At 37.9% G+C, this 24,366-nt stretch overlaps 1 protein-coding gene across 1 annotated transcript in view; it reads left to right on the forward strand.

Moving 5' to 3' along the window:
* Nucleotides 1-24,366, forward strand: part of DNM3 (dynamin 3) — a 532,803-nt gene that overhangs the window by 460,873 nt on the left and 47,564 nt on the right. The window lies entirely within an intron of this gene.

The raw sequence follows: 24,366 nt of genomic DNA on the forward strand, positions 1-24,366 counted from the left end.
AAGCTTTAGTTTCTTTACGTTTAAAAACGTTTGTTTCTCAAAAAGTATTTTCTCAGCTGTATCTTGCTTTCTTATTTGAGGTTCCTTCAGAAAGAGAAATTGATTATGCTAGAGAAAATAATATTAGAGGACAAAAGAGTTCTCAGACAACTGTGAGTTAAAGGCTTCCTAAGGGAACTAACCACTTTTCTCCCTATTAATTTGGTTCCAAAGGCATTTGGTGTGGTATGGTAATAAGTCAAGCATTTCAAAATCTATAGGGCAGAGTGAATGGAAAGTTAGCTCTCCGTTTTGTTTATTGATGGGAAGTCAGAAAATCATGCATAATTTTAAAGAGCAGGTAATCTAAACCACACATCACATACATACCCACACACCCACACCTACCCACCCACCCACACACACACTCTAACCATTAGAATAAGTTAACCATTAGAATAAGTCCTTCTTATCAAATTTACCAAACTTTTAAGTGTAGTTGTGCCCACTTGATTCACTTATTCATTCCACAGACATTTAGTTAGCACCTTCCATGTGTCTAGCACTGTACTTAATGCTGGGTATATAGGATGAAGGAATCCCTGTTCTCAAATACCTAGTAGGGAAGGCTGATAAGAAAATCATTTATCATCACCTTGTATGATAATTGTTATAAAAGTTATGTTAGGAAGTAGAGATGGGAGGTGCCTAAAAATGCTTTCAAAAGGAAGTGACTTTTGAGATGAATTTTGAAGGGTACAAGTAAGAATCTGGGAGAAGGCTGGGGGAAGGGGAGTGGATCCCAGGTGGAGGAACAGTATATGTAAAAATTCAGAGAAATGAGAGTCTGTTGTGGGAACTGAAGGTAGATGGCTATGGCTGCATGATGTTTGTATGAAGATGTGCAGAGGAGGTGGAGGGGCAGGGGGGGTAGACGGAGAACAAATCTTACTGGGCTTTGTGTGCCATGGGCAGGAGTTTGGACTTTATCCTAAGAGCACTATGGACTCATTGAAGAAATTTAAACATGGGATCATCTTTATATTTTAGTAAGAGCATTATACTAGGAGTGAGCAAATGTATTAGGATATATGACTGGAGACTAAAAACTGTTGCAATAGAAAATAAATGTTGAAATGGGCACAGATAGACTTCTATTATCAACAGAATGAAAGACCATATACTCTGATGGACACTTCAGAGTATATAGTTAAAATGCTGAATGTAACATATAAAACTTTTTTTAAATGCATTGCCAAAATGGACTGAAAGGAAAGAATCTATAGAGGCCAGAAAATGAAGTGAAAGCAGGAAACCTGGGAAGTAAGTGATTGCTAGAACTGGTTTTCATCCTGAGGATTTCACCCAGACTCTGGAGATCTTGATCATCAATCATGGCCAAAGGCGGCCCAGGGAACAGATGTAGAGCTTAGGACATTCCCAGGTCCAAGGAGGCTAACAGGAGACTGTCACACAGGCTGATACTACAAAAAATTGTTACCTTAGTATAAGAGTGTACTAGAAATAAACCCAATGTCCAGAAGGATGAAGCAAGGAAATTATCCTTTATTGACCTTAGCACTAAATGGAAGGAGCATGGTGGTGGTGATCTGCCTTTAGACTATTAGACCCTATAAACAGAAATCTGCCCTCATCTGAATGTAAAGTCTGAATTCACACTATTTGTGTGCTATGAAAAACTTCAATACAGAATTTAATTTTCCTGGGTTAGTAGTACCCCAGAGAAACTAGCAGGTGAAAACATAAATCCTCTCTGGAAAAATGCAAGTTTAACCCAGGCCTTAAATAGGATAGAGTTCCAAGGAAAATGATCAGCTCACAAGGAACAAAGGAAGGAAGGACATACGGAAACAAGCCACTACTGAGAACCAAGAGAAACAACAGACAGTGAAATCAGACCACTAAAGAAAAGATATTGGAGTTATCTGACACAGAAATAAAATTAGTATGTTTAAGAAATAAAAGAGAACCTTGTAAGATGAACAAGAAAGATGAAGCAGATTGGGAGGGTATAACTTCTAGAAATGAAACACAATCATTGAAATGAAAAATTTAATCAAAAGATTCAAGGAAGCAGATTAGACATGCTAAATAAAGAATTAGTGAACTGGAAACTCTGTAGTGATATGAATACACTGATCAGAATAAAGCTCAGACCAGAATAAAACACACAAAGAAAAAAACTGACATCACACATTGAGTAGGTCTAACATATATCCAATCAGAGTTCTAGAAGGAGACAATAGAGAGAATGGGGAAAAGGCAGTATTCAAAGAAGGAATAGCAGAGTGTTCATAGCAACACTGTTCATAGTAATGAAAATCAGGAAACAACCTAAATGGCCATCAGTAGGAGGGTAAGTGAATAAATTGTAGTATATTTTCACATTGGAGTATTATACAGAATCCCAAACAAGCGAGCTACAGTACATTCAACAGTACACATGAATTAGCAATATAAGTGAAAAAAGATTATATACAGCATATTCCTTTTATGAAATTAAAAATAACTGATAAAAATAACTCTTTGAAACTATATATAGATGCAATAAAACAATAACAAAAGGAAAGTAAGGGAATGGTGATTGTTCTTACTGATGGTTCCCTCGGGTGGCAGAGGCAGGGGGATGAGTTAGTGGAAGGTACCATATGAGTTAGATGCGTTATTTAAAAAGTCCTAGCTTTTGTTTTTGGTAATAAATTCACAGGTGTTTATTACATTATAATAATAACCAATTAAAAATCTAAATAAATAAAATTGCTCCATACATTGACCAACAATGAAAGTGTGCCATGAACCAAGGATTATGGTTAATCTAGTTCTGTGTGCTAGAAGTACACTGAGGGAAGTGGGAGGAGAGAGAGAGAGAAAGAGGCTCAGAATTTTCTAAAATTGTTGAGGTTCACCAATTCTGAGATTCAGGAAACACAAGTTCTAAATAGGATTAAAAAATAATAAACAAATACACACCTAGGCACATTACAGTGAAACTACAGGGCACCAAAGAAAAAGAGATCTTAAAAGAAGCCAGAAGTATAGATCACCTACAAAGGAGGGGAATTAGGCTGACTCTTGATCAGTTAACCTGTAAATATCATTCGACAGATGAATGGTAGAGCCAGGACTCAGGTCCATATCTTCTGATTTCTATGCCCATGTTCTTTCTAATATTCTGCCAAAATTTGTCACACATCCATGTATAGAATATTTTGTAATGAATGCAAACCAGAAAAATAACAGAATCAGGGAACCCAAAAATTTGAAAAGCTGGATAAAAACAGTAACAATCTGTTTAACATATAAAATTTCAGTAAAACTTATTTAAGTATAGAAGCGAAGAGGGAAGTCACATTCGTTTAATGGCTAATATGTGTCAAGCATTGATTGTTTTAAAAATCTCATTCAGTTCTCACAACAAATATCTATGGATTGCAGTTCTTATTTCCATTTTGTGGTGGAAGGGACCACAGCTTGGAGAGATTAAATAATCTACCCAATTTCACAGAGCTGGCAAATGGTAAATTCAAATTCTGGAGAGGTGCCATCAGCCCTGCCCAATCTCCCATCTTCCCAGTAGGATTTTCAATAAATAAATAATGTAATTTATATTACCTAAGGTGTCACCAGACGGAACACTTTCTGGGTAACCTTCCAATACCACCAACTCCCAGTATCAGAGGTTCCTGACTCCAGAGACATGCCCAGGAATATCAGTTCTTCCCTTGCACTTCTCTAGACCTCTTTCCCCGCGGATACTGTACCAATTCCTCTACCACGTTTGGTCATCCACTGAGTGTATACTGACTATTTTCTAATGGTGCAGGGGTTTTGAATCCTGGTACTTACACTTACTAGACAAATTACTGAATCCATATGAGCCTCAATTTCTTCATATGCAAACTGGGAAATAACTACACACCCCTCAAAGATTATTGTAATGGTTAAATGAGAAAATAAAATCAATAAAGCCATTAATTCAGTCCCTGACATTTAGAAGTTCTCAGTAAGTGATTGCTGCTGCTATTATTAGACTCTTTGCAGGAACAGAGACAGAGTTTCTGGTTAGTGGTATTCATTTTCCCTTCCTAGTTAATGTAAGAATAAGTGACCCATCTTTATTTAGTCTACTGGTTGTGGTCTGACAATAGTCTTGAACCTAGTTGTCATTAATTTTAGATTGTTTTAATAGGAAAATAATTATAAAATATTTTGTTCTTAATTTCACATCAAGGTAATATGGATATAGTGATACATTACCAAATATCCATTTCTAAATTAAGATTTTTTTTTAAATTCCCAAATGTTCATCTCCTTAGTTGAATTCACTAGAATGGAATAAATGAAGGCAGCATTCACTTAGCTTCTAAAGAATACACATGTTATTTAGGTAAGTTTGGCTAAAGAGTATTTTTGCCTTCAGGATTTATTTTTCTGAATTAAGTGGTTATGCACAATCATTTTAATGATACAATATGTGAAGAGGATTGCTATACTGTCGGCAGTTAGAAACATAAAAGCACCAAATTCGCGTGTTTATACCCAGCTCGTCCTGAGGCCAGAAGACGGAGGAGCAGAGGCAGAAAAAACATCATACTGAAGCAGTGAACATGTTCATTGTGTGATACGTGTCCATGATACACGCGAAATGCTAAATTGCTATAGATGTCTGAAAATAAAAATGCCTCTTGTTTTTTCAAATTGTGCAAACTTGATAAACCTAATAAGCAGAAATTTTTATATTTTACCTTTCAACTAATCACTCTATTATTTTTTACAAGCAAAGAACATAATAATTACAAGCTATGACAGAATATCTTCCTTCTACATGATTGGTGGCAGGTGATTGGGCACTTCCATTCTTCTTTAGGACTTTTTGGTATGGTAATAACATTGTGAAGTCGCTCACATTTTTCATACTTTTCCATTTTATCTCGTTAGTGTGTGTATTTCTTGTAGGTGGAATATTCTTCCTGCTAATGACTTACTATACTGATGAATCCAGAGAGCTGGATTCTTTTTTCTTTGCAAACCAACATTCTGTGCCACTTGATTATTTATGTAGGATTCAGACTTTTAGAAGATTGTTTAACTATCATGGTATAACTAGAGAAGAAGAAAGGAAAAATTAGTGTAAAAACCATTCTCCAAGGAGCACAGCAATGCAGTAAAGTAGCTAGATTATCTTTTAGAATATCAGAGACTGGGGTATGCTAGAGAACCAACAGGAGAAGAAAACAGCTTTGGTTCTTACTCACTTTATACTTACTTTGTAAAAAGGATTTTGCTCTTTTACACAGGACACAATTCATAAGATCTTTTTAAATCAACAAACTCATCTATCTGCATATCCTCAAAACCTGATGGCTGTTAACAGCATAGCATAACACTGCTGAACAGTTCAGGATGCAGGGATAAGGAATATCATTCTATCATTCCCAACTGAAACAACATCAGAAACCGTAGACAGGCTGAACAGAATTATCCAAAATGGAGCCTGTCTGAAATTCCAAGTCTCCCAGAGACAAAAGTACTATTCACCTCTTCTTCCTTCTTACGGCTGAAATTCATTTGCATCCACTGACATCCTTTAAATTAGTACCCTCCTGGGAAAGTCTGAACTCCCTGTAGAACACTTATAGACATTCAGTTGTTTCTGATCAGACCTATGTTGTTTGTAGTTCCCCTGACTCATATTTTAGTATCCCAGCAAAGAAAAATCACTGCCAGAAATATAGCAAACGTTTACCATCTAGATTCTCTGGGTTTTGGGGACTTCCTGTAGCAATTTTTAATTTTAGATATCTACTTTATGTTTTTAAGGTCATAATTCCAGAAGTCTGGCTCTTATCTGACCCTTTAGAATGATAAATCTAATAGGATTTCTTGTGCCCAGAGAAAATGCAAAATAGGAACTAGCAGGTTTCAAAAACTCAGCTACAGACTAATTGATGGCTTTCTCCAAATATCTGTTAACATTTTAATATAATAAATGCTAGGAATTTTTTTTAAGTAAAATTGTTTAGCAACAAGAATTTAGCACTTTCAAAGCAGCCACGTGGTCTGTTGCCCGGGATCCCTTCAAAATGGCTTTGCTGAGGCTGTTCGACATCTGTCAGCATTTTTCAGCATAAACCATCGGCTCAAAAAAATTCTTCAGGCTGAAATTTGATATATCAGGTCTCAGCTCAGGAGTTTTTATGTGTATTCAGGAAAATAAGTTCAGCTGTTTTTAAGTTAGAGCTACAGAAAAAAAATCTAATATGTCATTTCAAGAAACACTTTTAGTTCATACATAGATAAAAGGAAAACAGACTTCTACCCAACTAAAATGAATGGGAAGCATATAAACAATTTGATAGTCGTGAAGTTTTCTTCACACTGTATTGCCGAGACAGGATGTCTTTATTGGAGCTATAGTGACCACATTCCTAGTGGGATGGTCTATGGAACTCTGCCCAGCTTTAATTCCGGAGGTCAGAATGTGCCCACCTCTTGGCAGCTGAGGATGAATGGCTTAAGTGACAAATTCCAGTCCTTCAGCTTCCCAGATCATTGTACAGCCAGAGACTAATACAATAAACAGCAGTTTGCCAAACGAGATCGTGATCCACTGGTGGATTGTGGTTTTGCACAGCTTCGACATACATTATCTTGACGTCTGAAATTAATTCTCAGAATACAGCTGTGTGTGATACTGGACTTCATTCCACTGGATGATCCCATGTAGTCCACTTACAACAGGAATGCACTTTTGAACCGAAAACTGTCACAACAAATCTCACTGTGAGAGCAAGAATTCATGAAGAGTTCCAGTTTATTGGTTTGCAAGGATTTGTCTCTGAAGGTAGAGAGATTGCGTCTTAAAATTGTTATTGCATTCAAGATGGAAAAATCATTTCAATGAATAAACTCCTGATATTGATATTTTTTAGTTGACTATTTGTAAGGTGAACATTTTTTTCTTTTTATGTGAATGTTCATTAGAACTAGAAAGGCAAGGAATGAGTAGGGCTTCAAAATACGGGTGCTCTGTACCAGTGTCTATGTTGTAGTACTTCTTTGAACTGAAGATTCCCTAAATCACTGCAGCATAACTTTCAGGGGAAAAAACACCTCAAAAACATATCAACAATTAAGATTTTACTAAAATTGAGCCACTGCTTTACTTGTATGTATCCATATGGCCCCCTGACCTAATCACAGAGTCTTCTATTCCACTAGGATTCTCTTCCCCATGGAGACAGGAAAATGCCCCAGTCTTCCTGGCTGATTTGTGCTCATTACACACTGAACTTACAGCTTCACGAGCTGAATTTCAATTCCAGCTCTTCAACTTCTCTTGTATGGCTTTGGGAAAATTATGCATCTTTTTTGACTCACTTTCTGAAAAAGGAAATAAGTCTACCCATGTTACAAATTTGGTCAAAAGGTCAGAACAAATTATATAAGTAAAACAATTTCAAAATCATATACCTCTACATTTATACAAAGTATATATTCATATTTATATAAATAGTACACAGTATTGTTACTAGCATCAAAGGAAACTAAGTCTACAGTACATGGAACTCAAATAAAATTTGGCAAAAAAAAAATGGTGGTTAGGATGTATATTGCTTTCAGTATCAACCTCTGATTCCACTTATTCATGGTTTACAAAATGTTTTGTAAGGATCAATAGTTATTCTGAAATAGCTAATAACAGTGTCAACACATAGTAGTTTAATACATAATGCATTGATGTATGTGTGTGTGTGTATGTGTGTCTGTGGTATATAAAACTTTTTTTTTTTTTTTGGTGAGGAAGATTGGCCCTGAGCTAACATCTGTTGCCAATCCTCCTCTTTTTGCTTGAGGAAGACTGTCGCTGAGCTAACATCTGTGCCAATCTTCCTCTATTTTGTATGTGAGGTGCCACCACAGCATGGCTTGATGTGCAGTATGTAGGTCTGCGCCTGGGATCCGAACCTGAGAACCCCGGGCCACCGAAACAGAGTGTGCGAACTTAACCACTACAACACCGGGCCGGCCCCAGGACAGAATCTTTTTAAAAGACATATGGACTTTGATTTCTGGCAGTTTTTTTAGACTAGCTATCTTGATTTCAGAACATCTAGAAATATTGAGGACAGTGTGAGAAGAGCGCTTTTAAATTCCTAATTGAGCTCACAAGAAAGATGAGAAAACCCTGGGGTACAGAAATAAAGAGGGAGCTGGAAAGCAGAGAGGTAAGCCTATGGTGAAGCCACAGCTGTCCCTGGGGAATTTGCCATCGCTGTACCCAAGAGCTTTGGGTTTACATAAAATCATATGGGTGTAGGAGAAAAAGCCTCAGCCAGAACAAGTTGGAAAATTAAAACCAAGACCTTTCAGTAAGCAGGATACTCAAAGAGATACATCCTCAATGAAATGGTAGATCAAGAAAAAGCTACCTGCCAGTAATGGGAGAAAGCAAGGAAAGTTATTCATCTCAGCCTGGATTCTGGCTAGAAGGAAAGAAAAGTCTTCTTTGAGAATCCATTTTTAAAGGTCTCCCATCATGTGATTTGGGGTTAAAATTTGTACCACTTGCATAGTCAAGCAGAATGAAAGCTGAGAAATTAAAGTAGACCCACACTGGAAGCAGTTCTGGGAGCCTGGAGAAACATAAATACTCTCTGGAGGCACACGCCGACACATCAGACCTAACAGGATTCACACAAATAAAGCCCAGCTGAACATAAATACACAATCCAACATTTAAAGGGACACAAAAAAAGAAGCCATCATGAGTGAGTCAAGAGAATAAAAACAGTAGAAAAGATTTTGGATTATGTTAAAAATGTTTAAAGAAAGAAAAGAGCAATTCACAAACTTGAGAAAAGAACACCTTTTTAATTTTTTTAAAGACAATGCATATTTTTAAAAGAACAAAATAGAATTTTTAGAAATGAAAAATGCAATTATTGAAATTAAAACTTTGTGAATAGATTAAACAGCTGAAGAGAGACTAAGTAAAATGAGTTATATACAGTGGAGTGCTGATAAATGTTTAATAACTAGCTCTCCAGGGTATATAAAAAAGCCATGTTATGTAGCATGTGCTGATTTCCATGGTGTACCTACTCCCACCATGGCTGATTTTAAGCTACCAATGTGATGACAATCAATGCAGAATTGGGAAGAGATGCCCACAATTGCTTTTTGTAAGCTAGTACAAGCCAGTTCCTACACATGACTGGATGTATAACTGAATAAATTACCCAGAATGCAGTGTAGAGAGACAGAGAGAGAGGAAATGTATATGAGACATGAAGAATAGCATGAGAAAGTCCAACATATGTTTACTCATCATTCTAGAAGAGAGTGGGGCAATGAAATTTTCCCAGAATTGATATAAGTCATGAGTTCTAAGATCTAGGAGCACCACAGAAAACATGCAGATACACATCGTAATGAGATTGCAGAACACCAAAGACGAAGACACAATGTTAAAAGCATCCAGAGGAAAAAGAGAGATCAACTTCCAGGGAACAAGAATTAAGACTTCTTCTTAACAGCAACAATGGAAACCAGAAATAATGGAATAATCTTCAAAGTACAGAGAGAAACACTGTTAACCTAGAACTGTATAACCTAATGAAAGTATTATTTTAAAGTGAAAGTATAGGGCCGGCCCTGTGGCTCAGCGGTTAAGTGCGCGTGCTCCGCTGCTGGCGGCCCAGGTTCGGATCCCGGGCGCGCACAGACGCACTGCTTCTCCGGCCATGCTGAGGCCACGTCCCACATACAGCAACTAGAAAGATGTGCAGCTATGACATACAACAATCTGCTGGGGCTTTGGGGGGAAAAATAAATAAATAAATAAAATAAATGAAGTGAAGGTATAAAGACATTTCAAACAAGAAAAACAGAGAGTTTACCACCAATAGATGCACACAAAAGGAACTTCTTAAAGAGGTTCTTTAGGAAGAAGGAATATGGACAAAGAAATGGATAAACATTTAGGTAAATCTAGGCTGACATAACAACAAACAATAATAATAATGTCCAGTAATCAAAAGTACAGTGAGTTTTATTTTCCCACAAACACTAACAATTTAATTATATTACCACTTAAAAGTTTTAATTATCTTTTGTTTGCTTTTGACTTATAAAACAATCAGTAAAAAATATTAAACATTGTGGTAAAAGATTTACTTGTTTTAGTCCAAGTTACACTTTGCTAAACATATTAAAAATTTGGGTGGCTTTTAATTTGTAATGAAAGATCCACAGATATCTGTAAGAAGAAAACACAATCCTCTGTGTGTGTGCTTTACTCTCACACTACTGCGACACTACTGCACTTCTGACACCAGATGTGTGGGTTTTCCACCCAGTAAGCAATTCTGTGACATCACAATTCTGTGACAATTTAACTCAATTGTGACACTATCTACCTGGAGATGGCCTGTCAGATCCCACAGGTTAAGGGTTCAGTTCCACAAGACTGCCCACCCCCTGCCACTTCAGACGCCAATCACAAGTCCAGGTTGTCACCTGTGCTTTTGACCAACCTGCTATATAGATCAGAAGTTCCCACAATCCCCTACTTTGGTTCAATAATTTGCTAGAGTGACTCACAGAACTCAGGAAAACAGTTTACTCACTAGATTACTGGTTTATTATAAAAAGATGTAACTCAGGAGCAGCCAGATGGAAGAGATGCACAGGTATGTGGGAAGAGGTGTGGAGCTTCTGTGATCTCTCTGGGCATTCCACTCTCCCAGCACCTCCACATGTTCACCAACCCAGAAGCTCTCCAAACCCCATCCTTTTGCGTTTTCATGGAGGCTTCATTACATAGTCATGATTGACTAAATCATTGGCCATTGGCGATGGAACTCAGCCTCCAGCCCCTTTCCCCTCCCCAGACTTTGGGGGATGGAGCTAAAAGTTCCAACTCTCTAATGAAGTGGTTGGTTTCACTGGCAACCAGCCCCCACCCTTAGGGGCTTTCCAAAAATCTCTCATTAATATAAATCAGGTGTGGTTGAAAGGGGCTTGTTATAAATAACAAAAGACACCTTTATAGCTCTTATCACTTAGGAAATTCCAAGAGTTTTAGGAGCTGTGTGCCAAGAACTGGACCAAGACCAAATGTACATTTCTATTTTTTTCTGTGTGTGTGTGAGGAAGATCAGCCCTGAGCTAACATCTGACGCCAATCCTCCTCTTTTTGCTGAGGAAGACTGGCCCTGGGCTAACATCCATGCCCATCTTCCTCCACTTTATATGGGACGCCGCCACAGCGTCCCACGGCTCGGCAAGCAGTGCATCGGTGGGTGCCCGGGATCCAAACCGGGGAACCCTGGGCCCCCACAGCAGAACACGCACACTTAACCACTTGCGCCACTGGACCGGCCCCCAAACGTACATTTCTTGTTATCAATCACAATCTCACGATACTTCAGATTTCAAAAATACATATCTTGTTGATCTTAAACATTCCATTATGTGAGTTCCATGTTATTATCTAGCAAGGATTTCCAATTTAGGGTGAACTGGGAAAGACGTTATACTTTAAATATTAAAGTTTATGGTTGTAAAATAGTTTACCCCCAAAACACTGACAGTTCAGAGCCTTTCTTTCTCCCTACCCAGATGCTGGTGACTTTTTACCACTAGGAGAGTTACGGACTCACTCCAACTAACAAAAAAAGAGTTATTTTATACTATTCTCCAATAAAGGAACCAGGGCTCCTTCGAGAAATTGCTGGACTGGAGCAGAGAAAGTACAAAATGAGCATGGAATACCTTATGGTGCCGGAAAGTAAAGAAGTACTCAAAAAATGATGGAGACTTATTAAAAGGATACAGGAGGCAACTTGAAGAAGCCTTCCAATGACTGAATCAGGACAATTTCAGCAACAAAATAATGACAGTAATGGATTATAACCCATAGAATAAGAATCCATACTTAAATAAATACTTGAATAAATAAATGAAGGGAAAGGTCTTCCTTACAATATAATTCCAATTAACACACTTAGAAGAGAAGGCAGAAATAGAAAATCACCATTTGCAAAACACCACAGTAATAATTATTGCTCTCAAGAATCATCAATGGATGTTAAAATTAGTAGGTGAAAGTATGATGAGAAACAGGATATTCACATAGCCTCAAAATATCACCCAATAGATACTTGTTAATTCCAAAGGGGAAAAAATAGCAACTCCACAGTGGAGACACCTGGTAGACCATCTTAACCAAGTGATCAAAGTTAACAACACTAGCAGCAATAAATAGGACAGTTTGACATCACATGTCTCCCGCTATAATGTACTGAGAAGGACACCTCATTTAGGTGGTTTTCTTAACAAAAATGCATAACTTGAATTTAATAATGAGGAAACATCAGATGGACTCAAATTGAAAAACACTATAAAATAACTGGTCAATACTCTTAAAATTTTCCTGACTAACTGTGGTTATGTGGTTTTATAAAATGTTAACATTTGAGGAATCTGAGTGAAGAGTATACAGGAATTTTTTGTATTAATTTTGCAACCTTTTTATAAGACAGATTATTTCAAGATGAAAATTTTTTTAAAAATCAAATATAGAATATGATAGTTTCCCTAGGCCTCTCCATTCTCCCTCATTCTCAGAAAGGCCGTTTGTTAGTTACCTCCTCTTCCCAGTTCTATCCGGAGACATGAATGCGCGGCTTCAGGAGAAGGGGACCAAGTGCAAGGCTTAGGAGGAAGGAAACAGTTGAGTCTGAAGCACAAGGTCCCTACTGTGTTGAATCAGCGTGGTAGAGGCTATTAAAATGCCATCTTTTTCTCCCTCCCATTCCTCTCTCTCTTCCTCGACCTCCACACTCCACATCCCAGACTGCTTTTAATCCTACTGGGAGGATATACAGGGAGAAAGAAAGAAAAAAATAATGAATGGCTGTATTCCTTGGCGCATGAATAACAGTTTCCCTTTTGGGGCTTCAAGAATAAAAAATGAGAGGCTTTAAATCTTGCTAACTTGTGCAAGAATGTGTGTGCGTGTGTAGGTAAAAATGTAAAGTACCACTGTGGAAAGAATACTGCTGATTTTCAAAATCTACTAAAGCAAAAGAAAGCATTATTCCAGAATAAGGTGTTTAGAGGCCAGAGGGAAACAGAAGAGCAGATGATTTTGTTTAGAGCAGGATGGATTAGGAAATACCCTCTTCAGAGCTGACTCAAAAGAGAGGAGCCGTTGTTGCCAAGATGTGTTTATCAACGTCTCGGCTATCTCACAGGATGTGAGATTTGGTGTAGCTGTGTAAAAGAGCTCTGTGTTTTCATTTTAGCCAAATCTCTGCAAGGCTTGCTCTCAGTCAACTCCCTCCCCACCAGAGTGAGACAGCAACAACAACAAGAAACCTGCCTGGAACAGCAGAGGAAATGTTGGCGGGAAGCCTGTTGCGATCCAGGCTTGCTTTTTAGAAGGAATCTCTCAGTTTGATGCATTGCTTCTCACAAGTGAGCTCCAGACTGCTCTTCCGAAGATAAAATAAAGTGAAAAGAGAATATTGCCATTGGTAATTCCTTCTACTTTAAAAAAAAAAAAAGGCAGGCTAAATTTCCATGCTCATTTTGACTCCCTCCGGTGATCCAACAGGCTACGGAAATGGTGCAAGAAAAAGCCACAGATAGAGTAGTCGGGTGTGAATTCAGACCACATGCTACTTGTGCTTCTTTCTGGAGCAGTCTGTTTTCCGCAAGCCAGCCTCCCTCTGGTTAATCACTTGGCAGGGTGAGATTCCACCAGGTTGCCTCTCTTGGTGACTCAGACAGAGCCTGGGGCATCACTGAATTTACATTAAAAATCAGATGGACATCTGGACACCCCACCCCCCCGCACTTCATCAGCATCAAGTTGTGCAGTTCCCTCTGTAAGTGATGGGCGCTGCTGGCTGTTGGTGTTGTTTTTGGCTGGAGGCCTTAGAGCCCGGCCAGCGTGGGGTAGGCAGGTTTGTCTGAACTGCTCTGGGGCTCACTGCCTTCTTAGAGGTCCTCTTGCTGTTCCTTATCTGCCAGCAAGCCGTTACTATTGTCAATTTAAAATTCTTCAATCTATGTTTTCTGCACTATAAGAGAGTGAATTGTAGAGAATAGCAGCCCTATAAATCAAGATTCTTTTTTGTCTTCACTTCTATAATTTGGGATTGAGGTTTTAAGCCAGTGTAGAACTTGTAAATTTGCTAAGTTTAAACTAGAATTTGGGGGTGGGGGTTAAGACTATTACTGTATATAACTATTATTATAAACTATTCTGCTCATGCTGTTTTAAAAACTTCTGGTATGTGTGCCTTTTTATTTGTTGCTCATCATACGGTCTATTCAGAAAAATTTTTTTTAAAAACCATTAAATAGGTCTTGGCAGAAGGTCAAAACCAGCATTGCACGGAAGGTATTTAAAAGTCTTTTAAGTGTGGCTATTTGTATAAGCAATAACTGAACATATCTTATGACCAGGGAGGCCTATTTCCACAGTCTTTCCTGGAAATATTTCTAGGCGATTTCTGTGGCTCTTTTCCTTGAGCTCATTTATTTGCTTTTGCTTCAGAACAGAGCATTTTAATGAGCAGTTTTATGAGCCTAACCTGAGTTCTGCAAGCTCCACATGACTAGATTCCTGTTACACATAACCTTTGCCCTATTTTCCATTAAAACACAAGACTTTCCTGTAATCAACTTCGTACTGAGACCTTGGAGGAAAAAATGCAACCGATACTTTGGTCTACCAGTCAGCCCACTAAAATGCGTATGTTTTTGAAATATTTGTTGTTTCCTTATAGTTTTAAAAAGTACACATACTTATATTTTAACCACAAATTCCTTTCTTGTCTGAGATGCTTATAGCCTTGTCTGTTTCGTACCTTTACCTAGTGCAATACTACCGTATCCCTCTGAGTAAACAACTCATGGGGCTGTCTTTATAATCCGCTGAGGTGGGCAGAAAGGCAAGATGAACCCCAAATCATTTTGGAAATATGAACTTTCAAAAAAAATAAACTGCATAGTTTTCTCAATCTTATATATAATTGCCAAATTGGGAAGTTCCTTTTTATGACAAAGCTAAATAACCATGTGATGCATCTTGACTCCTTCTCTTTGTGTTTTAAGTCAAATGTAGAACAACTGTTTTCCACTTTATACATAGTATCCTAGATGTTTTTGTATAGAATAACTTTCTTTTCTCTAACTTGAAAAATCCAAATTTGTTTAATTTTTCTTCTGGGTCCACTTCCAGTGTTTTTATCAGTTTTATTGATATCTGCTAAACATTCAAGTTCTCCCTTCATTTGAGCAGTGGAGACCTGAACAGGATGTAGAGCCCCTGGAAGGGTCTAGCCAGTATGGAGAACAATGGAGCCATTGTTGTGTGGCACACTCAGCTCCCCTCTCAGTCGTGCATTCCAGCCATGTTTGCCTTTTAAAACTATACTACAGATGTAAGGTAGTCTGCGGTTCCTTACAACACCCAGCTCTTTTCTGCCCTGCTTACTTCAGCCAATCTGTCCTCATCTTATAATCCTGTTTACTTTTTCTTTTTAGGACAAGAAGGGTACTCTTTAAAACAGAGTGAAGTTTAGGGCAAATGAAAGGAAATCTACATCACGTAGCAGGTTATAAACTTATGGAACTCATTAGTCCCAAAAGGTGGTGCTGGCAGGAAATGTAGATGAATTCAGAAACCTCTTAGTCAAATTTATGAATGAGAGCCATAAATGGCTACTAAGAAAACCAGGACTATGCTTGATTTTTACAATTGGAATCAGAGAGTTGCTCTAAGCCCTCACACAGGAGGTCTCTTGAGATCTGTTGAGACGGCTGACCTTGGGTCTGGCCCCTGATGGGATTTCCTGAGCATCCTGTGTCCTCTCTGTGCTTGTCTCTCCTCAGTCTCCCCAGGTCTCAGAAAGACCCGTCAAGTCTGTTCTGGGATAGACAACTTTCTTTTTGAAATAACTTTTTTTTTGAAACTTTTCCTTTACCGTTCAACCATCTTCCTACCACAGTGCCAATTATGACTGTCAGTTAGGGAATGGTGACGTCTGTCCAGTGGAAACTAGCTGAGATCACATTTGGATGTTAAAACATAGATACTTTCTTTTATGTAAAGTCAGACCTTTCTTTTTCCTGGGAATTTTCAGGCCTGAGACCATAAATAGCATTTTTACTTCATCCTTTCCTCTCTCCTCAGTAGAACCATCGTCCCCTAACCCCTCCTGCTTTTCCCAGATCTATGTCTCCCTCCTGCAGGGGTTCTCAACCTAGGACACTTTAAAAAATGCAGATGCTCCAGGCCTCATCCCAGTTGACCAAGTAAGTCACAATCTTGGTTGGCGGGGCTTCAAAATCATCCCAGGCTGTTCCCGGCAGCCAAATGGAGAGCCTGGCCTGACAGCTTATGTTAGGTTTTCTTCTCAACCTGAACCCTGCTCCTCATCTCAGTGTTGTCTGAGGGATCATTCTGCCACACCCCCACCCTCCCATGGTCAGTGTCTATTAGTGATTATGGTGAGGCTCACTGTCGATGTCATTGTCAACAATACTGGGTCTCTATGCTATCTGCTTTCTCTGTCTTTCCAACTGTGAACTCCAAGTAAAAGAAAACTTGCTGCAAAAATCCTTGCAAATTCATGAGACCCAACACTTAAAGGACCTTCACCTTCTTTTACTCACCTCTTCATTAACCAACGTGGCACCCGCTCCACATATGATCTTCCTTTACACCAGTCCCTCACTTTCCTTCTAGGCAGGCATGTCACCTCTTTCTTTGGGTGAACATTGAGGCCAAATAGACAAAGCTGCTCAATACCCTTATCTTCATTCTTCCCCCACTCTCTTCTTATCCCTCCCTTAAATCTTCAAGAAGAAAAATTCTGCTTCCATTTATTAAACACGACAGAGTACGAGTCATGTGCAATGCATTAAAATACAGTGGAAAAGACATACTAGAAAGCAATTAACAATAATTCATGGAAAAAGTGTAAATTCTTAAAAAGAAGAAACACTTAAGCTATGAGTGTATAGGAAGGAGAGATCAATTTTGATTAATCTCACCAAGGAGAGTTATCATATCACATAGGCAGTGACATTTGGGCCAGGCCTTGAATAATGGAAAGATTTTAGCAGTCAGATATTAGGCAGAAGGGCATTCAAATTCAAAGGGGCAGCATGGACAAAGCACCAGGTTATGATGTGCATTGTTTGATCCGGGAATAGTGAACAGCTGGGTATAGCTGAAATATGGCATAGAAGGTGAATATTTCTCCTTTACGAATACACTGACTCTCATTCGTTTTTTAAATCATCTAAAATCTCATGCACACAACTGCCTTCTATGGTGTCTTTGGTCTTTTGTCGGCTGGCTCCTTTCTTAACTTCATATATACACGTCTTCCCTGCCCTACAAGAAACCTTTTTAGACCCTGATATCTTGAGATATACCATGCCATTTCCTTTGTTTCTCTGCCAAACTCTCAGAGTTTGACTTACAATTTCTTTCACTCCCCTTTCCACATTCCTCACCTCACCATCCTAATCTGGCTTCTAGACTCCCCTCACCCCACCCTACCCCCCTGCCTCTCTCCCCACCCCTGCAGAAACACTCTGTTAAGGATTCCCAAATGGTTCCAACAAAATCATTGGTCAGCCTTCCTTCATTCTATTTGGCCTCTTAGCATATCGGGCACTGATGTGACAGCATTTTTCTTGAAAGTTTTTGTATCTAAACTAGCTGGGATGTTGCCTGATGTTGGAACTCCTCCCACCTCTCTTTCACACCTTGGTCTCCTTGGCACTTGTTCCACCTCCTTAACTGTGGATATCCCAAAACACTTTCCTCCCTCCCTCCCTTGTTTCATTCCATTATTCATCCTTTCACTCTGAAAACATTTATTGAGCACATGCACTAGACCAGGCACCTTACTAAAGACAAAGATACATTTGGTCTCCTCTGTACACGCATTGATTTTAACATGCTTTCTTTTCTTATGGCTCCAGCTTCCACCTCTGTATGAAAAGTTTCTAAATCTACATTTTCTGCAGTGCCTTTTCACTGGATGCTCATACGGTGATTCCAGTTTCCAACAGATATGTCCTTTGCATCTACCCAAACACAATTTGCTCAAAAATAAACTCATTTTCTCAATGAGGTCCCCTGCCTCACTTTATTTGCCTCAGTTAACAAAGTCACCATCTCACAATCTTCTAGGCTGGGAAGCTGAGCATGATATTTTACACTTATCTCTCAATCAATTTTGTATCCAATCTGTCATTACATTCTGAATTATTCTGTCTTAAGGATGCCTTTAAGATCCACTCTTATGTCTCCGTTTTTACAGCCACCCACTTGATGCAGACTTCTGTCACCTCACACAGAGTTCACTATATAGACAATAATGGGGCTGCCTGCTTCCCGTCTCACCTTCCTTAAATAAACTCGGCCTGCACACAGCTGCCATAGTGATCTTCCTACAACACCATCTGATTACATCCTTTCTGGTGATGTTGCATGCCTGTCATATCACATCTCATTTCTTTGGCCTAACTCAAGTTTTCCACAATCAGACCACTCATTTCACAATTGAACTCAATATGCTTGTCACCATGCCCTCCCCAATATTTCTCCAAACATATAAAAGTAATTTCTACCTCCGTTTCTTTTGTTCCCCTTGCCTGCATGACTTCTTGATGTCTGCATGCCCCGATACAACCAAGTCAAGTCTCACACACTTTCTCTCTGTAGCTTTGTCTGGCTCCTGAAAACTCTAGAAATCTCTCCTCTCTTGGAAAGCCAATTACACTTAGAGGCTTTACCATACCATGTAGCACTTATTACATGCTGTCATTATGACACACTGTTTCCCGCCTGTTAATTGGCCCCTCCCCAAATAGATGGTAAACTTCTTAGAGGCACAAATTGTGTTGTGTTCCTCCCTTTAACCTCCCAGGGGACCCAGTACATTTCTGATCCTGTGTTATGTGTTTAATATGCAGCATGGATTAATTGTAATAATTATCTATTCTTCAATAAACTGGTTTAGACCAAAATAAAGACTCTACAAGGTCTTCAAGAAATAGTGTGTACATTGTATATAAGGGGGTCATTTTCTGCTCTACCACGTTAATACCTAGTCTGCATATCAGTTTTGATGTAGATGCCTCTTCCTAACTCAGAAAGAGTCAGTTAAAAAGTAATCATTGAGCCTCTAGATCTAAGTACCAAATTATAGGAAATACAGGGTGTAGAAGAACACATTAAATGATATCCAGGTGGATTCAATCTGCCAAATCCAGACTGGGGAGTGGGATGGACTCTACAGGACAAATGACCCTATTTTTTTTTAACAACAACAACAAATTGCAAGGGGAAAAAAAAGATGGAGGAGAAGCCTATAGATTAAAATATACCTAAGAGACATATCCACCAACCACAGTGTATGAACTTCTTTGGATTCTAATTCAAACACATAAATTTAAAAACATTTTTTTCCAAAGACAATTGAGGAAGTGTAATGTGAACACTGAGTATCTGTCATATTAAGAAATTATTAATATTTTTAGGTGCGGTAATAGTATTGTGGTTATGTTTTCTAAGGGTCCTTTTCTTTTAGGAATACATACTGAAATATTTACAGATAAAATTATATGATGTTGGAGTTTGCTTCAAAATAGTTGAGGAGTATAGATGGAAGAAGGATGGTCTTGCGGTGAATTGTTGAGGCTGAGTAATGAGCACCTAGAGGTTAATTTATATTATTCTCTCTACTCTTTCTACTTTTACATATATTTAAAATTTCCCAAATAAAAAGATTTAAAAAGTAGTCACTGATGTTAAGCAATTCTTGTTAAATATTTTTGGTGTGACCATGGTATTATGGTTATGTTTTTTGAAAAAGAGCCCTTATCTTTTAGAAATACCAACTGAAATATTAATGCATGAAATGATAAAAAATGTAGTCACTGAGGTCATTGTGTTTTTAAAAAATTATAGTAAAGTTGGGGCCAGCACCGTGGCTTGGCGATTGAGTGCGCGTGCTCCACTACTGGCGGCCCGGGTTTGGATCCCTGGCATGCGCCGACGCACTGCTTGTCTGGCCATGCTGAGGCCGCGTCCCTCATACAGCAACTAGAAGGATGTGCAACTATGACATACAACTATCTACTGGGGCTTTGGGGAGAAAAAGGGAAAAAAAGGAGGCAGATTGGCAACAGATGTTAGCTCAGGGCTGGTCTTCCTCAGCAAAAAGAGGAGGATGAGCATGGATGTTAGCTCAGGGCTGATCTTCCTCACACACACAAAAAAAATTATAGTAAAGCGAAAACACAAAATGTTTACATTGTCATTGAAAAAATTTCTTATCCCCAGGAATACATCCACAAGCCCCAAGTTGACAAACAATACTTTAGAAGGTTATGTAAAGCCTGTCCTATGTTTTACCTGTTTTTACCTAAAGATTACCCCAATATCCCAAGTGAAATTGTGAGTTGTGTGTCCTGTGAATGAGTGCATACAGAAGAGTAGAAATAACCAAGTGCTGGGTCATGAGTAGTCATAGTCCTTAAAGATACAGGATTTGTCACAAGAGTAGTGTCTTTAAAAACCATTTGGTTATATTCCAATTAACATCAGCCTTCAGTGACATGCATTGAGACGTTAATTATATTAATCTAGATTTTTAAAAAACGCACAGGCTTTCCCCAATATCAATTTAATTAGTAAGTTCCATCTTAGCCCTCTGACAGCCTTTTCAAGGAAACACTGATTATTAGCAAATTTATCTGATTTGGGGAAGAAGAAGAGTCTTGCCTCTGTGATTAGGATATTCATGAGCAACAAAATAGTCATTAAGCTAATATCAGATCCCAGCTGAAGATCTGGAAAATCCATAAGTTAGAAAAATCATTCATGGATGGATGAGAATTGAGTGTGATACCAATACCTTTATCATTTCAAGTGGATTTCTGTAAAGCATATAGTTCTCTCTTCTTGTCATCTTAAAGCCATAAATGCTCATTGAACTTCATCCTCATACTGACAGTATCTCAACAAAAGTTAAAATTAACTGCATAACTGATTAACTTAATGAGATCACTTTATGCTCTCTCAAAGGCTCATTTGACAATATAACCAAAAGGAAATAAAACGTTGCACAGTTTAACTAGGCAACATAGGATTTATCAGGTAAGTCATTCTGAGAGTATCAATCTAATGTGAATATTTTTATCACCAATGGGTCAGCAATATTGTTTAGCAGTGGAATTAGAACTTAAGAATAAGATTGTTAATAAGTAATTATTTATAAAGTTTTTTAAATGAGTAGGTATTTCTTTAAAACTTAAGAAAAAACTTTACTTAAAAAATATAATACCATGTACCTACACTGTCCAGTGTTAGCCATTAGCTGCATATGGTTACTGAGCACTTGAAATGTGGCTAGTCCAAATTGAGCTGTGCTCTAAGTGTAAAATACACACTGGATTTCAAAGACTTGCTTTAAACAACAACAACAACAAAGAATGTAAACTATCTCATAATGATTTTACATTAATTACGTGTTGTATTAGTTTGCTAGGACTGCCGTAACAAAGTACCATAGACTAGGTAGCTTGAACAACAGAAATTTATTTTCTCACAATTCTGGAAGATAGAAATCTGAGGTCAAGGTCTCAGCAGGGTTTCTTCTGAGGCTCCCTAATTGGCCTGTAGATGGCCATCTTCTCTCTGTGTCATCACACGGGTCTTCCCTCTGTGTGTGCCTGTGTCCAAATTCCCTCTCCTTATAAGGACACCAGTCACATTAGATTAGGGCCCACGCTAAGACCTCATTTTAACTTAGTTACCTCTTTAAAGACCCTGTTTCCAAATACAGTCCCATTCTGAGGTACTGGGAGTTAGGACTTCAATAAACGAATTTTGGGCGGATACAATTCAGCCCATAAACACTTGTCAAAATGATAATATTTGGATATATTTAGTTAAATAAAACATTATTAAAATGCATTTCACTTGTTTTGTTTTACTTTTTTTAATGTGGCTACAGGAATGTGGCTTGCATTATATTTCTATTGGACAGCGCTCTATTTTATTTCTTTGGACTGTTAAAACTGTATCATCACTTGTTGAAGGAGTAAGAAAAAGGTATAATTTTAAATAAATTTCTCACTTTCTACTTAATTTCACTTTTAGTACTCAGTTTTACTGAGGTATCACTAATGAGCAAGTGAGATCATGTATAAAGAGCATGAAATATAAAATTAGGTCAGAGTTCTGTTTGGATCTTACTATCTTTATGATCTCAGGCACATCCTTTCCCCTCTCTGTGCTTTAATTTCTTCTTCCTAAAAAAGGGAGAATAATAATGGCTAACATTTATTCAGTGTTTGTTATGTGCCAGACACTGTTCTGAATTTCTACACTAGTAATATTTAATCCACACAACAACCCTTTGAAGGGTAATAATGATAATAGGTACAAGTATTACTCTATTTGACAGAAAACTGAAAAAATTAATTAACCTGCCCAAGGTTTCAGAGTAAGTGGTAGAACCAAATGGTCTAACTCCATCACATCCTTTATTCCCTCCTGTACTCTGTCTCCTTAGATTGTTCTGAGGAGCAACTGAGATGGTGCATGTGAACGCATTTAAAAATTATTGACTGTTAATTGTGTTTTTTCTTTGTCCTTTTTCCTAGCAATATTACAGATAAAGCTATTATTTTTCTCTTTTGACCAAGAAATCTATATATCTTCCTTGACTGCCTGGTAATTTCAGAGGTAAAAGAAGTGACTATATCTGTGTTTTTGGTACATTCTTGAATCATAGAATCTTTGGAAGCATTCTCGGAAGTCATCCGTTTTAGCCCACCTTCTCATTTATCCTAGCTCTATTATTTTTCAGCATGCCTAGAAGAATTTGCTTGAATTATTGTAGTAAAAGGGTGCTCCCTACTCACATGACATTTCTGAATAGCTCTGACTGCGTATAGTAAACTTAAATGCACCTTCCTTTTCTTAGGGTCATAAAGTGTTAGAGCTGAAAGGGACTCTGGAGATTAAATCAGTGGTTCTGATATGCAGGTAGGTAGTGAAGGACCTAATACATTTGGTATCATAAACCCACAAATATTTATTGGTAAGATTGTAGCCCAGTTTCTTTCTCTGTTTTAGAAACACTCTCAAAGAAAGGGAGTCTGCAAGGGACCTTTTGAAATTTTTTTAAACCCAAGCTCATATTTATGAATTTTGTGAACTCAGATGTCATTTAAGTCATTTATGTCATTTACATCATTTATCTAAAGTAATAAAAATGGTTAACTTCTGTTGAACACTCACTGTATGTCAGGCACTGTGCTAAGTGCCTCTTCTGCGTTATCTCATCTGGTCTCCACATCTGCCCTACCCTATAAAATGTATAAGGTGCCAATCTTATCCCCTCTTACGGCACAGAAATTAAGGCCTAGAGAGGCTGAATAACTTCTTAACTTTAACTTCACTAAAGTCACAAAGCTAACTGGTAACAGAGCCAAGATATAAATATAGGTCATCTGATTCCATAGTTCATACTCTTAATTGCTATTCTAAATAGTCACTCGAACTGAAGTGGACTGGGTATTTGGGTAATCCATCTGAGTCAGGTGGATTTTTTTTAACTTGTATTTGAGGAATGCTGCAAATGTGTTTGATCTACGTGTTTTCCTTATAGTTTCCTTGATTTGAGAATTCTCCTACAGACGTGGTAGAGTATGTTATTCATAGTAATATGGAAAATATAGTTAGATCTGCCAAGAGTTTGGGTGAAATGGTAGGAATTACCATCCAGATTCTTTCTTTTATTTAATTCCTTTTTAATTTTAATCACATGTACCTCCTTGATGCTACGTGAAGCTATCTTTATATGCTACCTTAAGCCACGTGCATTCACTTTTGAGTACTGGTATCATGCCCCTTCTATTTTGTGAATATTTCCAAATATTTTATAAATGATTGAAGAATATTGCTAGAAATTGCATTGAATTATATGGATAATTTTGTCACATCTCTTTTTGATTCATTTGGCCACCAAAGTAGTAGGAAATTTTGTGATGAGAATTTCAAAGTGGTTTTACTCTTTAATTCAGAAATCATTATGTCTATTTTAATTTGAAAGTGTTTATATGGACTGAGTAGACATATACACTTGGCAGTGAGAATATCATAGTACTCACTAATAATAACATTTCTAGGAATTTCAAAGCCATGGTAAGGAAAAAGAGAAATTTAGGGGAAATTGTGAATACATGCAGTAATACATTTCCTTAGCAATATTTACCTGTCTAATCTAAAGTTACCTTGTTGCTCTGCAAAAG

The sequence above is a fragment of the Ceratotherium simum genome, chromosome 2 (genome assembly GCF_057802395.1).
Source record: "Ceratotherium simum simum isolate JZ-2026a chromosome 2, ASM5780239v1, whole genome shotgun sequence".
Lineage (NCBI taxonomy): Eukaryota > Metazoa > Chordata > Mammalia > Perissodactyla > Rhinocerotidae > Ceratotherium > Ceratotherium simum.